This window comes from Gopherus evgoodei, chromosome 10 (genome assembly GCF_007399415.2).
Source record: "Gopherus evgoodei ecotype Sinaloan lineage chromosome 10, rGopEvg1_v1.p, whole genome shotgun sequence".
Classification (NCBI taxonomy): domain Eukaryota; kingdom Metazoa; phylum Chordata; order Testudines; family Testudinidae; genus Gopherus; species Gopherus evgoodei.
This window is the reverse complement of record NC_044331.1, coordinates 37,697,930-37,715,506: the sequence shown is the minus strand read 5'-3', so window position 1 is coordinate 37,715,506 and position 17,577 is coordinate 37,697,930. Positions and strand designations below refer to the sequence as shown.

Below are 17,577 nucleotides of genomic sequence, written 5' to 3'. Positions count from 1 at the left end.
ATAAATGGGCCTAAAAATTTGCCCTAATTGTGAGTTCAACTGTAATAAACAAGTGTAAGTTCATAAGTTGTCACAATAACCTATAAGAACAAATGTTGGTGGGAAAAGGTACGAAAGGAAGACTGAATTAGTCCAAACAGAAAGGCCTCCTGATATAATTGAAGGACTGTGTTAAGTTCATGCTTAGTAAACAAGAGAAGTGTTGAACCAGATCAGTGAACCAAAATTGGGGTGTTGGAAACTAGGCCTAGTTGGTGAACAAAATAATGAGGGGCTGGGCAATTCCACCACTACTCCCTCTGTGGGTTCTTAAAGAAAGGGACTTGGGAGAGGGGGGCATAATTGGTTACCAGAGCAAGCTTCACCATCATGGCTGCCATTCCCATGATCTCCTGATCCTGAGAGAAGTCTTGACCTGACCAGGCCAGAGAGAGGGACCCAGATAACATTGCCACCTTATCGGCTCCAGCTGAATCTCACACACCACCTGGGATGAAATGGGATCAGACTTTAATCACAACAGCTGCCGCTCATCTCAACTAACTTCATCTCGTTTCCCCAAAGGACAGTCGTTACCATCTTTGGTACCACCCAAGAGACCTTCAGACAAGGGCTTTTTTCCTCTAAAGATTCTCACCAGCTAAAGGGAAAGGAACAAAGGGTCCTGGTAAAATGAAAGCCTCACTTAATCCTTTGTATTTCAAATGCTTTGACTGTTTTTTCCTTCTTTTCTGTATCTTTAATAAAAGGTTAAAAGGATTTTTAGTGGTGTGTTTGCCATGGCACTAAGCAGGCTGAGGTCTCTGTAGACCAAACCCTGAACCTTGTTAGCAATATTTACTGTTGGACAGCGACTAGCTAATGTTAACACCACTAGCCCATCGTGCCAGGCAGTGTGGAGACCAAGTGACTTGTCCATGGTCCCACAGCAGGGCAGTGTCAGAGCCAGGAATGAAACCCAGGTCTCCAGAGTACTCCCATGCCAATGCCCTATCCACTAGACCACACTGTCTCCCTGGGCTCAGGGTCAGGTTTTTGATGGAACATGAAACCAGGGGAGTTTTGCGTGGTTTAGGGGTTACTCCAGAAAAGGGTCTCACAGCTCTCTGTGACAAATCCTGTATCCATGCTGGGCGTTTGTTCAGTACTGAAGAGCGCCACCTATTGGCAAGAGCCCTTTGCTGTTTGTAGCATATGTGCACTACTTGGTATGTAGATGTTCACCATCGCCATTAGCAAACATGCCCTGACTATAGACCAGATGGAGCAGCGCACCTTGAGAAGAGGGTGAGATGATAGTAAAATCGTCACTGCAGGGAGAGAGGAGTTATCTAATAGACTGAGCAAGTGGCTGAGCGCCAGGTACTCACGAATGCTAGTCCTGGCTCTAACACCGGTTCCCTCTGTGACCTTGTGCAAATCACGTAACCTCCTCTCTGCTTCAGTTTCCCTTCATTTGCAGAGGAGATTATAACCCTTAGCCACTCACAGGGGTGTTGGAGGGTTACTCAGTTAATGTGCGGCTAGCACTTTGAAGAGGGAAAGAGATGCATTAGCGCTGATTATTATTTTATTACATCTCCCTCCAAAACATACTGTCACCCACTCACAAATGTACTTTGTGCCTGGAGACCTCCTGTCACTGCAGTTAGATGTTGCTCTTTCAGTCCAGGTCTAGAAGTGCCTCACAGAAGTGGGTGAGTCTCGTTACTCCAAGTTTGCACCTAGGCACAGCAGTGACATGTTTTACCCAAGCTGAGAGAGCAACTGGTAGTCCCCAGAGATAGGATCAGAACTAGGTCTTCTAACTCTGCAGCTGCTGCACCATGTGGCTTCCTATGGGTGCTTGGAGCACAGGAGTCACCTGGGTTCGTTTCTACTATGTAAATGTGCTTTCCAATGGGAGCTTCCCCCCACTGCCCTTCCTTCTGATACTTCATTTAAATACACGCTAGAAACACTGCAGATGGAAACAGCCTCCTGATATCGGATCATCTTGTCCGTTCTCTTCACGACTATTCCCTACCGTAACCTGTCAAGCATTGTCCAATGGAGTTATAAAAGATGCAAGCAGTGGGGCTTCTGCTTCTTCCCGTGGGAGGCTCTCCCGCAGCCGAATAGATCTCTCTGTTCACATCTTTCACACGTACTGAGCCCATTCTACTTGTGCTGCATATAAACATGTGCTTAATTATCCTCTAAGCAGGGGAGGGCAAGATCCAGGGAGCCTTTTGCTGGGAAAGTAAAGAACTTGTAAAGACCTTGACCCTGTCTGCTTTGGATTGCAGCCATTGGACCCATATTTCCAACCACTAGAGCCATCCAGGGAGACCCTCCCACAGTCCTTGGTTGCAGGGCTTTCACAGAGGATGGCATAGTCCGGTCATGATTGCTTATTCAGCTAGATTTCGCAGTGGTCTTTGGTACAATGGCCCATGGGATTCTGTTGACCCTGTTGTAAACCCTGGGCTTGACTGTACCATTAAGATGAAGTTCTGGGTGGTGGAGATGTGGAGTAGAGCCGCCTTGCCCCACTTGGAACTCTAAAAGGGATCGTACCATTTTCTCCCACAGAGCTTAGGGTGGATGTGCAAGCTGCATGATCCCTCTAGGTGGGGACCTGCACTCCTGTCTCTGAACAGAGATGAGTCATGTCCTCATCCCCTTTGGGGTCACCTGCTTGAGATGTTAGGAGAGAGCATTCCCCTGCATTTAGGGATTGGGCCTGGTCCCTGGGTGAGACACAAAGAGGGCTTGGCTCCATACTCCCCACCATAAAAAGATCAGTTGCAGACTGGACCAGGCTAGATTTGAAACAGCCAGTGGCAATGGTTCCCCATGGCCACAGGGCATGTATTTAAGGTGAACACTTGGATGGCAAGAGTCAATGAAGCAGCACACAATTGTTTTTAACTATTGTAATGAAGGTGTTCCTGGCAGGAGCTGCGGGGCCTCACGTGACCCCAGCAGCCACAGCTCCTGTTTTAGCACCCTGCTGAGTGTGATGTTGCAAGCACAGCCAAGAGAGAGGTGTTTATTAAGTCCTGCCTTTTAGACTCACTCCTGCAACTTCATAGGTGTGGATTTCATACCAGAGCCAAGCCATTAGGGGACTCCCAGCTTTATCCCAGTGTCAGTGGGGAACTGCTAGAGGTCAAGCAGATTAGCAGAAATGCACTGGAAAAACAAGCTCTCTACAGCTCCGCAAGGGAAATGGATTGCAGGTGGATTTTAGGGCCCTTTTCAGCACTGTTTTCTCCAGTTTTCTAACTAAAGTTTTCCCCATGTGTTTGAACAGATTTAAACCCCAGATTTCTCTAATTCTAGTCAGAATCTGAGCCTTTGAACCAAAGAGTGTAACTGGATTGACTTTCCAGCAGAACCATTTTCCTCTTTTTAATTCTCTCCCTCCTCTTTTGCATGACTTTAGTTCTCCCTTCAGCACCTGTTCACTCTTTTGGCACTGTCCTGTTTTGCAGGGGGTCATGTCCAGAATTGGATGAGTCGCCACAGACACTGCAGCACCGTGAATAGGATTTCATGACACCTTAGCTCGACCGGGGCAGTTCCATCATTCCAGCGTGAAACTTCTGGGCCAGAGCCATCATCTTCTTCCTCAGCTGGGGAGATTGACTGAGGTTGCATGGCAAGGCCGTGAAGGTCAGTCAAGACGGTAGGTCCCCAGTTTTTCTCATTTTCGCCTCCTTTTCATGTAGAGTTTCATGTACTGCAGTGGGAAGGGATAGCCAGACCTCTGGGCAGCCCTGTACTTTCCCCCACTAGAAATGAAAGCTCTTCTAAGAGCCAAACCCCATAATGCCTCCCATAGGCAGGACTGCCGAGTCCAGGGCTGATCACAGGAATCCAGTTCTACCCCCTGACATTGAGCCAGAGGCTGTGGGGTCCCAAGTACATCAGGGATATGCCCAGGAATGGGCTGGGGAGAGGGAGATGGACTGGAGGATTAAGGCAGGATCCTTGAAGTCCCATCTCAGTGGACAAAGGGAACCCCAAGCCAGCTGTGAGTGAAGAAGATGGCCTGGGTGAGGCTTAGATGAATCCATGGTGAGCACCTCAGGCTGCATCACAGTGTGATTGGGAGCTTCTGGAGAGAGAGGCCGGGTGTCATGTGGCTCTGAGTTAGGCAGTCTGCCTAGCACACCCAGCCAGCTACTGAAGAGAGGGCTGGTTGCTGGCAGGGAGAAAAGGAGGACAAGTTTGTCTGGGCCCAATAGAGTCAAATATTCAGAGCAGGGACTTGAACCAGGGTCTCCCACATCCCAGGTCAGTGCCCTGACTGGGCGATTGGCTGCTCTGGGGGGGGAGAGGCTGTCCTTCAGAGGGCTAGAGATGCTGTTGTGCCATGCTGGTCTATCAATGAACTGGAACTATCTGGACCAGCCAAACTGAGGGCCAGATTGTGATACCCTGACTCACTCTGGGCCGGATCCCCACCTGGTGTAAATTGGTGTAGCTCCATTGACTTCACTGGAGCGACAATGATTTTCACCAGCTGAGGAGCTGACCCACTGAGTAGCATCTTAACTCCAGGAGTAATCTCAGTGAAATTGATGGGACTGCTTTTGCTAGGCAAGGGGATTCAGACCTGGCCTAGGGGAACAGGAGAAGCTGCTGGTTCCAGCTTCAAGGAGTTTCCCATCTTTGAGCAGAGTGAAGCTGGAATTTCCCCAACCGTGGGCAGGGTTCAAGAGTCTGGGGTCCTTATTTAAAATGAGGAAGGTAGGAGTGGGCAGCGCTGTTTGGCACCAGGGGTACTAAATATGGGGAGGGATAGGAGTGGCCATGGAAGGAGGAGGCACAAAGAGCACGGATGAGGTCCAAAAGCACCTGGATTTGTTCCTACTGCCACAGAGGCTTGAAGACAGTCACTCCCCAAAGCACAGACACACTAGGCCAGGAGGCCATTCCCTTTGCCCCATGTTTCATCGTTCTTCTGTCTGGCACAAACCCCAGCCAGCCAGCAGGGGGCGCCAGGGCCACCTCCTTCTCGAGCCAAGGCCAGCAATGGAGTGGGACAGGAGCAGAGGGTCAAATCCTCACAGTAACTAGATGTTGTTCTATAAAACAGAAAATATCATAATGCCACTATATAAATCCAGGATCTTCCCATATCTTGACTACTGCGTGTAGTTCTGGTTACCCCATCTCAAAAAAGAGGTAGTAGAATTGGAAAAGGACAGAGAAGGGCAACAAATATGATGAGGGGTTTGGAACAGCTTCTGTATGAGGAGAGATTAAAAAGACTGGGACTTTTCATTTTAGAAAAGAGAGAACGTGGGGGTTGGAGGGAGTTGATAAAGATCTATAAAATTATGAATGGTGAGGAGAAAGTAAATAAGGAAGTGTTATTTACCTCCATCACATAACACAAGAACCAGAGGTCACCCAATGAAATTAAAAGGCAACAGGTATAAAACAAACTTAAGGAAGTTGTAGGGAGCCAGGGTGGCTTCCCTCCGAACCTGAGGGTAAAGAGCCGCTCTCTCAGCCTGCGTGGACGGGGCCAGGCCAAGCTTACTCCACCCTCCCGGGAAGGGGAGGGGTGGGACAGGAAGTACAAAGGGCGGGGCGCTTAGCCCAGTCAGGGCAGCACCAGGGAGGGAGGCAGATGCAGACCGTGGGCTGCTCCCTTGGGACCCTGCTGCCATGCCAGGGGAGGCCCTGGATCAGGAGAATCCTGACCTGGAGGAAGGACTGGGGCTACCGGGACTGCCAGCAGCCAAGTACCCGGAGGAGCTGGAGGAGCCTGAGGCAGAGGGGGAGCTGAAGCTGCCCACTGCCAAGTACCCGGAGGGACTGGAGGAGTCAGAGTAAGAACTGGAGCTGCCAGCAGTGGAATACCCGGATGAGCTGGAAGGACCAGAGGGACTCGCTCAAGGGACCCGGTAGGAAGAAGCCCAGGGACAGAACTGCACAGTGCAGTTAGTCTATTTGGCCAGCGTGTTGCGGAAGGACCCCCGCTGACCCAGTGGAGGGACCCTCGCCCCACTACTGTCAGGGCCCTGGGCTGGAACACAGTGGAGCTGGGTGGGCCTGCGGTCCCCTACCTGGCCAACCCACCTTGGGTAGCAAAATCCCGATAGCGTGCTACAGACCCTTGCGGACGCTCCTCTGCCTGAGGACCGCTACAGACCCTTGCGGACGCTCCTCTGCCTGAGGGGCGCTACAGACCCTTGCGGACGCTCCTCTGCCTGAGGGGCATGCTACAGACCCTTGCGGACGCTCCTCTGCCTGAGGGGTGCTACAGACCCTTGCCGACGCTCCCCTGCCTGAGGGGCACGCTACAGACCCTTGCCGACGCTCCCCTGCCTGAGGGGCACGCTACAAACCCTTGCCGACGCTCCCCTGCCTGAGGGGCACGCTACAGACCCTTGCCGACGCTCCCCTGCCTGAGGGGCACGTTACAGACCCTTGCCGACGCTCCCCTGCCTGAGGGGCACGTTACAGACCCTTGCCGACGCTCCCCTGCCTGAGGGGCGCTACAGACCCTTGCCGACGCTCCCCTGCCTGAGGGGCGCTACAGACCCTTGCCGACGCTCCCCTGCCTGAGGGGCACGCTACAGACCCTTGCCGACGCTCCCCTGTCTGAGGGGCACGTTACAGACCCTTGCCGACACTCCCCTGCCTGAGGGGCACGTTACAGACCCTTGCCGACACTCCCCTGCCTGAGGGGCGCTACAGACCCTTGCCGACGCTCCTCTGCCTGAGGGGCACGCTACAGACCCTTGCCGACGCTCTCCTGCCTGAGGGGCACGCTATAGACCCTTGCCGACGCTCCCCTGCCTGAGGGGCGCTACAGACCCTTGCCGACGCTCCCCTGCCTGAGGGGCACGCTACAGACCCTTGCCGACGCTCCCCTGCCTGAGGGGCGCTACAGAGCCTTGCCGACGCTCCCCTGCCTGAGGGGTGCTACAGAGCCTTGCCGACGCTCCCCTGCCTGAGGGGCACGCTACAGAACCTTGCCGATGCTCCCCTGCCTGAGGGGCGCTACAGAGCCTTGCCGACGCTCTCCTGCCTGAGGGGCACGCTACAGACCCTTGCCGACGCTCCCCTGCCTGTGGGGCGCTACAGACCCTTGCCGACGCTCCTCTGCCTGAGGGGCACGCTACAGACCCTTGCCGACGCTCCCCTGCCTGAGGGGCACGCTACAGACCCTTGCCGACGCTCCCCTGCCTGAGGGGCGCTACAGAGCCTTGCCGACGCTCTCCTGCCTGAGGGGCACGCTACAGACCCTTGCCGACGCTCTCCTGCCTGAGGGGCACGCTACAGAGCCTTGCCGACGCTCCCCTGCCTGAGGGGCGCTACAGAGCCTTGCCGACGCTCCCCTGCCTGAGGGGCACGCTACAGAACCTTGCCGACGCTCCTCTGCCTGAGGGGCGCTACAGAACCTTGCCGACGCTCCTCTGCCTGAGGGGCGCTACAGAGCCTTGCCGACGCTCCCCTGCCTGAGGGGCGCTACAGAACCTTGCCGACGCTCCCCTGCCTGAGGGGCGCTACAGAGCCTTGCCGACGCTCCTCTGCCTGAGGGGCACGCTACAGACCCTTGCCGACGCTCCCCTGCCTGAGGGGCACGCTACAGACCCTTGCCGACGCTCCCCTGCCTGAGGGGCACGCTACAGACCCTTGCCGATGCTCCCCTGCCTGAGGGGCACGTTACAGACCCTTGCCGACGCTCCCCTGCCTGAGGGGCACGTTACAGACCCTTGCCGACACTCCCCTGCCTGAGGGGCGCTACAGACCCTTGCCGACGCTCCCCTGCCTGAGGGGCACGCTACAGACCCTTGCCGACGCTCCCCTGCCTGAGGGGCACGCTACAGACCCTTGCCGACGCTCCTCTGCCTGAGGGGCACGCTACAGACCCTCGCCGACGCTCCCCTGCCTGAGGGGCACGCTACAGACCCTTGCCGACGCTCCCCTGCCTGAGGGGCACGCTACAGACCCTTGCCGACGCTCCCCTGCCTGAGGGGCGCTACAGACCCTTGCCGACGCTCCCCTGCCTGAGGGGCACGCTACAGACCCTTGCCGATGCTCCCCTGCCTGAGGGGCACTACAGACCCTTGCCGACGCTCCTCTGCCTGAGGGGCACACTACAGGCCCTTGCCGACGCTCTCCTGCCTGAGGGGCACGCTACAGAGCCTTGCCGACGCTCCCCTGCCTGAGGGGCGCTACAGAGGCTTGCCGACGCTCCCCTGCCTGAGGGGCACGCTACAGAACCTTGCCGATGCTCCCTTGCCTGAGGGGCGCTACAGAGCCTTGCCGACGCTCTCCTGCCTGAGGGGCGCGCTACAGACCCTTGCCGATGCTCCCCTGCCTGAGGGGCGCTACAGACCCTTGCCGACGCTCTCCTGCCTGAGGGGCACGCTACAGACCCTTGCCGACGCTCCCCTGCCTGAGGGGCGCTACAGAGCCTTGCCGACGCTCCCCTGCCTGAGGGGCACGCTACAGACCCTTGCCGACGCTCCCCTGCCTGAGGGGCACGCTACAGACCCTTGCCGACGCTCCTCTGCCTGAGGGGCACGCTACAGACCCTTGCCGACGCTCCCCTGCCTGAGGGGCACGCTACAGACCCTTGCCGACGCTCCCCTGCCTGAGGGGCACGCTACAGACCCTTGCCGACGCTCCCCTGCCTGAGGGGCGCTACAGACCCTTGCCGACGCTCCCCTGCCTGAGGGGCACGCTACAGACCCTTGCCGATGCTCCCCTGCCTGAGGGGCACTACAGACCCTTGCCGACGCTCCTCTGCCTGAGGGGCACACTACAGACCCTTGCCGACGCTCTCCTGCCTGAGGGGCACGCTACAGAGCCTTGCCGACGCTCCCCTGCCTGAGGGGCGCTACAGAGGCTTGCCGACGCTCCCCTGCCTGAGGGGCACGCTACAGAACCTTGCCGATGCTCCCTTGCCTGAGGGGCGCTACAGAGCCTTGCCGACGCTCTCCTGCCTGAGGGGCGCGCTACAGACCCTTGCCGATGCTCCCCTGCCTGAGGGGCGCTACAGACCCTTGCCGACGCTCTCCTGCCTGAGGGGCACGCTACAGACCCTTGCCGACGCTCCCCTGCCTGAGGGGCGCTACAGAGCCTTGCCGACGCTCCCCTGCCTGAGGGGCACGCTACAGAACCTTGCCGATGCTCCCCTGCCTGAGGGGCGCTACAGAGCCTTGCCGACGCTCTCCTGCCTGAGGGGCACGCTACAGACCCTTGCCGACGCTCCCCTGCCTGAGGGGCGCTACAGACCCTTGCCGACGCTCCCCTGCCTGAGGGGCACGCTACAGACCCTTGCCGACGTTCTCCTGCCTGAGGGGCACGCTACAGACCCTTTCCGACGTTCTCCTGCCTGAGGGGCACGCTACAGACCCTTGCCGACGCTCCCCTGCCTGAGGGGCGCTACAGAGCTTTGCCGACGCTCCCCTGCCTGAGGGGCACGCTACAGAACCTTGCCGACGCTCCCCTGCCTGAGGGGCGCTACAGACCCTTGCCGACGCTCTCCTGCCTGAGGGGCACGCTACAGAGCCTTGCCGACGCTCCCCTGCCTGAGGGGCGCTACAGAGCCTTGCCGACGCTCCCCTGCCTGAGGGGCACGCTACAGAGCCTTGCCGACGCTCCCCTGCCTGAGGGGCACGCTACAGAACCTTGCCGACGCTCCTCTGCCTGAGGGGCGCTACAGAACCTTGCCGACGCTCCCCTGCCTGAGGGGCGCTACAGAACCTTGCCGACGCTCCCCTGCCTGAGGGGCGCTACAGAGCCTTGCCGACGCTCCCCTGCCTGAGGGGCACGCTACAGACCCTTGCCGACGCTCCCCTGCCTGAGGGGCACGCTACAGACCCTTGCCGACGCTCCCCTGCCTGAGGGGCACGCTACAGACCCTTGCCGACACTCCCCTGCCTGAGGGGCACGCTACAGACCCTTGCCGACACTCCCCTGCCTGAGGGGCGCTACAGACCCTTGCCGACGCTCCCCTGCCTGAGGGGCACGCTACAGACCCTTGCCGACGCTCCCCTGCCTGAGGGGCACGCTACAGACCCTTGCCGACGCTCCTCTGCCTGAGGGGCACGCTACAGACCCTCGCCGACGCTCCCCTGCCTGAGGGGCACGCTACAGACCCTTGCCGACGCTCCCCTGCCTGAGGGGCACGCTACAGACCCTTGCCGACGCTCCCCTGCCTGAGGGGCGCTGCAGAGCCTTGCCGACGCTCCCCTGCCTGAGGGGCACGCTACAGACCCTTGCCGATGCTCCCCTGCCTGAGGGGCACTACAGACCCTTGCCGACGCTCCTCTGCCTGAGGGGCACGCTACAGACCCTTGCCGACGCTCTCCTGCCTGAGGGGCACGCTACAGAGCCTTGCCGACGCTCCCCTGCCTGAGGGGCGCTACAGAGGCTTGCCGACGCTCCCCTGCCTGAGGGGCACGCTACAGAACCTTGCCGATGCTCCCTTGCCTGAGGGGCGCTACAGAGCCTTGCCGACGCTCTCCTGCCTGAGGGGCGCGCTACAGACCCTTGCCGATGCTCCCCTGCCTGAGGGGCGCTACAGACCCTTGCCGACGCTCTCCTGCCTGAGGGGCACGCTACAGACCCTTGCCGACGCTCCCCTGCCTGAGGGGCGCTACAGAGCCTTGCCGACGCTCCCCTGCCTGAGGGGCACGCTACAGAACCTTGCCGATGCTCCCCTGCCTGAGGGGCGCTACAGAGCCTTGCCGACGCTCTCCTGCCTGAGGGGCACGCTACAGACCCTTGCCGACGCTCCCCTGCCTGAGGGGCGCTACAGACCCTTGCCGACGCTCCCCTGCCTGAGGGGCACGCTACAGACCCTTGCCGACGTTCTCCTGCCTGAGGGGCACGCTACAGACCCTTTCCGACGCTCTCCTGCCTGAGGGGCACGCTACAGACCCTTGCCGATGCTCCCCTGCCTGAGGGGCGCTACAGAGCTTTGCCGACGCTCCCCTGCCTGAGGGGCACGCTACAGAACCTTGCCGACGCTCCTCTGCCTGAGGGGCGCTACAGAGCCTTGCCGACGCTCCCCTGCCTGAGGGGCACGCTACAGACCCTTGCCGACGCTCCCCTGCCTGAGGGGCGCTACAGACCCTTGCCGACGCTCCCCTGCCTGAGGGGCGCTACAGAAGCTTGCCGACGCTCCCCTGCCTGAGGGGCACTACAGAGCCTTGCTGACGCTCCCCTGCCTGAGGGGTGCTACAATCCCTTGCCGATGCTCCCCTGCCTGAGGGGCGCTACAGAGCCTTGCTGACGCTCCCCTGCCTGAGGGGCGCTACAGAGCCTTGCCGACGCTTCCCTGCCTGAGGGGCGCGCTACAGACTTTTGCTGGCACTCCCCTGCCTGAGGGGCACTACAGACTGTTGTTGATGCTCTCCTGCCTGAGGGGTGCATTACAGACCATTGCCAGCGCCCCTCCCTCTGCTAATTCCCCAGTGACAGAGGCATGATCCAGGACAGCCAGTAAGGCAGTAGTTCCCCACCGCCCCCTAGTGGCTCGGTGCGCCAACCGATACGGATCACAAAGTACTTCTTCAGACAACGCGCAGTTAACCTGTGGAACTCATTGTCAGGGGACATTGTGAAGACCAAAAATATAAATGGATTCACAAAAGAATTAGATAAATTCATGGAGGATAGATTCATCGGTGGCTTTTAGACAATATGTTAAGGAATGTAATCTCATGCGCTGGCTGTCCCTAAACCACTGACTGCCAGAAGCTGGGACTGGACGACAGGGAATGGATCTCTCAATAACTGCCCTGTTCTGTTCATTCCCTCTGAAGCGTGTGGCACTGGCAACTGTCAGAAGACAGGATATTGAGTAGATGGACCATTGGTCTGACCCAGTATGGCCGTTTTCATATTCTTATGTCCTTCAGTAAAGGGAGGCAGAGTTATGATGGAAGGAGACCAAGCAGAAATCAAAAGGACAGAGTCCTTAAAAGGCATCCCTTCTGAGAGCAGGCGAGCCAGGCATGCTCAGCGAACAGGTTGTAGTGGTAGGAGGGAGTTTTGTCATTAGAAATACAGTCTAGATGGCTGGGAATGTGATGACAGTGAAAACTGTGAGGTTATTTGCCTAGTGGGTGTGAAGGTGTCAGATCTTATGAACCATATACTATGGATTGTTTTTTAGAGAGATCTCAGAAAGAGCCTGTGGTTGCAGTACGTGCTATGTCAGTGACATAGGGGATTGCAGGCGAGAGCTCCTGGAAGCTAAATTTAGGCAAAAAGCTTAAATCTAGGTCTTTGATGGTAGTTTTCTGTGATGGGGAGGAGCTCCAGGGACTGGAAATAGCAAAGGAACTGACAGGGTGTTACCACATGCCTGTATGTGGCAGGGCAGAGTTCCCAGAGACTTGGGAGATTGGGGTGAGGGGTGGGGGGTTAGCAGCACCCTGTAGGGGTATGCTGTAAGGAGCAGACATATCATGTAGGCATGTATCAGGTGGTCTGACCGCACCTGAAGGTTGGTTGTACCAGGTGGTGTGTTCAAGTCAAGCGGTATTTAATCTGGCCTTTTGCCTTGTACGTGTCATGGGGGTGCCTTGAGCTATAGAGAAGACTTTCCCCCAGCCCACAGGATACATTTGTGCTGTGGGAAGGAAAAAACAAAACACTGTGTGAACATGAGTCTGTTCCCCAGCACTCTCTCAGGACAATGCAGTGATGCTGGGCTGTCAGCATCTCGCCAGGCCACGGCATCTGAATGCACTGCCAGATGCAGCCAACTCCTCCCCAATGCACCCTGCCCTCACCTAGACTCTAGCTCTTGAGGCTCCCCACAAACACTTGCTGCTGGAAGTTTGCTGTTTCCAGGGATCACATTCAGTTCTGATATAGGTGACTGCTGGTCCTGTCCCAGTCAAAATTGCACCCGCTTATGCTGGGTCTTCGGCCTCGGAAGGAATTGGCTAGCCTTATTTGCTCCCTGAGGAGTGCAGATAACGGCGTGCCCACGTGCCTGCTTAACTCTTTGCCATCGAGCCTTCATGAAAGGCAGATTATCCCACCAAGTCCATTGCCGGCTTATCTCCACGTTTTCGGCAGGCCTAATGCTTGTAAATCGTGTTAACCGGAGCCTGGCCTTCAGTCCGACCTTTGCGCTCCCCCCGCCACTGTGACCCTCCCTTCTCTGTCCAAGGAGTCAGTAGGGGAGGCTAATCTCCTCCTCAGGATCTTGCTCTGCTCTGACAGCAGGCCAGCACTCACTGGATAAAGAGCTGGAATAAAGCTGCGAGAGAGACTGCTGGCTCAGGCTCAGCTTACTGTCTTATTGCAGTGACTCTGCTTCAAGGCGTTTATGGGATTAGGGCCAGTAAAATCACCGCAGGCAGAGACAAAACAGACTTGTCCTCTAAGAAGCCATGGCAAAATGGCTTGGCCTGTTTAACTTCCATGATCCTCCGAGTTTGGGTTCACGGTCTGCTGAGGGAGGGTTAAAGCCAACATTGCCCACTCTGCAACCAGCATTGGTACGTGACCCAACACCCCCATCAAAGGAGGGATAGGCAAGGCACAGGCTGGATGGGCAGCCACTCATTGTGCCCTGTGTCAAGACGGCACAGTGATGCTGAGGGAGTTCCACTGCATGAAGCACCTGTGCCTGGCCCAAAGGTTCTATGCACCAGGGCCCCATCCTCAGCAGCACAGGCAATCTGAGGAGACCAGCCAGCCAGAAGACAAGTTCCACAGCCCATCCACAGAGAGCTGTGGAGATCAGGGGCAAAGAGAGACAAGGAAATAGGGAAGGGAAATAGATGTGGGGTCTGCTTTGCTGATGCATGGAAGGAAGGCCAAACAATTCATAACCTAAGAGACAAACACATCTAAGGTTGGGCCTGAGTCAGAGGGTATAGGAAGGTCACGGGAATGAGAAATTCCTTCACCCCAAAATGTTGTTTGCTTTTAGACTGTGATTAGAAAACCCTCTCATTCTCCGTCCAAGCAGCCTCACGTGGACTGAGAATGAACTGGTATCCTGATACCAAAAGATACCTCGTTGAGGGCATGCAAATACATCACTCTCTCCTCCTCCCACAGCAGTGACAGTGCCATGATCTGGGGTTGTCCATTAAATAACGTCCCTTTTAGCTACTGGAATCTTTGACCACTCTGTCTGTTTGGTTGACTATCCAGGATTGCTTAATAAGAGAAGAAAGAACATGAATTATTTATCCACTAACCTCCTCCCCCACCCCATCCCAGCCTCCTGCAATCTGAAATGTAACCATGTCAACATTTTTGCCACCTAAGTGGTCATGGAAACTGACACGCAAACTCCTGTGCTTCCCAAAGCATCTTATACATTGACATGAAATTGTGCTTAGCAGATGTCACTAAACTCCTTTGCTTTTGGTGACAATACTGTTTCCACATTAACTAATGTACTTCAAAAGGGGTGGCGGGGTGGGGGGGATCAGCGGGAACGTGATAGGAAAAAAGGATTGGAAATGTGGCATGAACAAAATATGTGCTGGAATGTGCTGTCAAAATTTCATTGCCACTTGTTTAGGAGGAGCCACCCATAACTCACTCCTAGCTGTGCCGCTCACCCCAAATGCACAGTATTTAAAATCTGACAACACTCCCACCCCAGCACAGGGTTGTGATGTGTTGAAGCTGACCAGTTTTCTTGTTATTCCAACAACGTGATAGGACAACATAAGCATTTTACATCTGCTTGAATATACATCGTTCCCTTTTATTACCACAAATTCCTTCTCGAGGCGAAACATGCTGACTCCCAGCCCCTGTGCATGATGACCTGTTTAACCTCAGCTCCACTTTCAGAGCTGGTCGAGTCTGGAGAGATCAAGTGTCCCAGCCTTGAGCCTGGGTTTGAGGTGAACGTACTGTTTCTTTTTAAAGGGGAGCAAAGGCTGACCAAAGCGAGGGGCACATGTAGACAGAATGTAAGAAGCTGCCCCTATCTATTGCCCAGCAGGAGGACCACATGGGGAAATGTGAGCTGGAACCCAAATTAGCTCCTTGTCCACTAAGCTGGTGGAATTGGCTGCATCTCAGTCCATCCAGATCAGTGGTTCTCAAACTGTGGGTCAGGACCCCAAAGTGAGTCATGACCCTGTTTTAATAGGGTCACCAGGGCTGGTGTTAGATTTGCCGGGGCCAAAGCTGAAGCCTGGGGGCTTGAGCCAGGGCTCAGGTTACAGACGCCCTGCCTGGGTCTGAAGCCCCTGAGCTTCCACTTTGCCCCTCCACCCCCAACCTGCACTTGAGGTCCCCGCTCCTGGGGGTCATGTAGTAATTTTTGTTGTCAGAAGGGGGTTGCAGTGCAATGAAGCTTGAGAACTCTGATCTAGACCCTTATAATCCCATGAGGGATGGATAGGGGACGGGGAGCTGGGGTTGGAGAGCAGTTAATTTTACAGCTGCAAGAGTGGCCCCTGCTGACCAGGTTGGAGAAGTGATGCTCAGCAAGGGACCTCTCCTCACTCCTATCCTGAGGGTGCTGCAGAGATGCAGGGACTGCATGCATGTGTCCAAAAAGTGAGATCACTGCAGAGCATATATGGCTGCAGAAAGACAAGGGTTAGATCCCAAGGCACCAGCCCACCAGACGAATCCTGAATGATCTGCTAGCCAGCCCCCTTTCTTCAAATAACTTTCCCATACTTCAGAGACATTAAACAAGAGCAGAGGGCAGCTGGGATTCTAACCCTAGTGGATCTCCCACTTTGGTTAAGGGTGGTGTGAAGCCAGGAGATGGTTGAACTCTCTTCTGGAAAGGAGGCAGATTGGGGAAAGGGGGAATATTTATCCTTTGAGGAACCATCCCAGGCTTTTCTGACACCAGCAAGAGGTTCTTTCCCAAACCAGTTTGCTGAGTACTAGCTGGTACTGGGAGCCTCCTGACTTCTGCTGAGTCATTTACCTCTGGCTTTCTTTCTCCCATTCTCCTTTCCCCATCTTTATCAGCAGCTAATGAAACAGGCCAGGAGAGACCCAATCCGTATAGTAATTAAATTTACTTAGCGGGTATTCAGCTGGAGTAATGAGAAGTTTAATTCAATGATTAGTTTTTTCTTTCATTAATTAAAAATGGAACAATGGCGCAATTACTGTGGGCTGAATTGATTCTTCTCTTCGAGAGATGCTGATGGGAGAGGGGGAATTTGTTCTTTTCTCCTCCCTTCAAAGAAATCTGTTTGGCTCCTCGCAGTCCTGCACCTATCTGGGCCCCTCTCCAAAGGCTGGGATAGACCAGGGTGAGTGTGTGTCCGAGTGCATGGCTGATCCGAGGTCAGAGTTACACAGTGCTGCATGACCTGGCGGGAGTTGACTCAGTGACAGACAGAGGCAGTTAGAGGAATGCAAGGAATAGCTCGTGACTGGGCTGGTTCAGGGGACTCCAGCTTCAGGGAGCACAGGAGGGGAGGAGAGCTTTCTCAGGCAGTGGGATCTGCTTCAAGAAATTGTGGTGGACTGTAGCTGGGACTGAGGCCTGGTGCTTGGAGCTGTGTGGGACTCTGAAGTGGTGCAAGATAGTATATGTTAGGGCTGCAGCCTGGTAGAGATGGTCGCTGGGACAATGGAGGGCATCTTGGCTAGCAGAGGGTATCTAGACATGTGGAAGTCATTCCAGAGGATGGCCATTCGTTGTGGTGGTCTCTGGGGTGGGGATTACCCTGGTAATAGTGGATGTGATTGTGGTGGTCTCTGGAAGGCTGGATGTATTTGTAGGGTACTGGAGCTGGTAGTGACAGTTTGTGGTCTCTAGAAGGACATGGGGCAGCCAGAAGCTAGTTTACTATGTGATCCCTGGCAGGACCATATAGGACAACAGATCCTGGCGGCTGGAGAGAAAGAGGATGGCTTTTGATGGAGGAGAATGGCTGTGTAGTTTTCTGTGGGGCTGGGTTGGTTGTGAGGTCTCTGGGGAACTGAAGGGCTTTCCTGGTGCAGAGCGGTGTTGGACACTCTGCTGTGTGAGTACCCAGGGCAGTGGAGACTACGAAGCTATGCCAGCTTTTGCCTATGTAGACCCAGGCAGGCTGCTGATGAAGAGAGACTACGTGAGAGGCTGCAAGTGCCCAAAAACAGCTGCAACCTCCTCCTACAGGAGAGGTAAAGCCCAGGAAGCAGATGGTGCTCACTAAGAAGGGGCATGGCCAGATTCACTGATGCAGCACATCCACCTCTGCCATGGGGCTCCAAGGGAGCCTCAGCCACAGTTTAGAGCTGCCATCCCATGGAGGAAACCTAAGGACAGGCCGGCAGGAAAAGCCCCACCTTCAATCCCTCTGGGTGCATCGCCCCAGGTTAGCACAAGGAGGGGTGACTGACCTTTGGGCTGTGCTAGGAGAGTGGGGCCTAGTTGCCGTGGTCTCCAGAGCATCTTAGTGAATGTTGGGCCAGTGGAGTCATAACTGCAGGCATTGCTGAATTCAGCCCGGCCCAGCTCCCACTGTGAGGTCAGTCAGTCGCCCAACATTTCTCTGTTGGATGTTTGTGGGACTCAAGCCCCTGCACAGTTCAGCATTGCAGGCAGGGGACTGGGGCAGCAGAGGGCTGTTGTCCTTAAACAAGGGGCATCGGCAGGGCTGTGGG

General features: G+C 55.8%; 1 protein-coding gene across 5 annotated transcripts in view; it reads left to right on the top strand.

Annotated features, from left to right (window-relative positions):
* Positions 1-17,577, top strand: part of LINGO1 (leucine rich repeat and Ig domain containing 1) — a 494,269-nt gene that overhangs the window by 301,154 nt on the left and 175,538 nt on the right. For 4 of the 5 annotated variants that reach the window (XM_030578570.1, XM_030578573.1, XM_030578569.1 and 1 more), the window contains one exon: positions 3,480-3,673. The gene's annotated coding sequence lies outside the window, so the exon portion shown is untranslated. The remainder of the gene's footprint in view (positions 1-3,479; positions 3,674-17,577) is intronic. The other variant, XM_030578574.1, reaches the window with a different exon arrangement.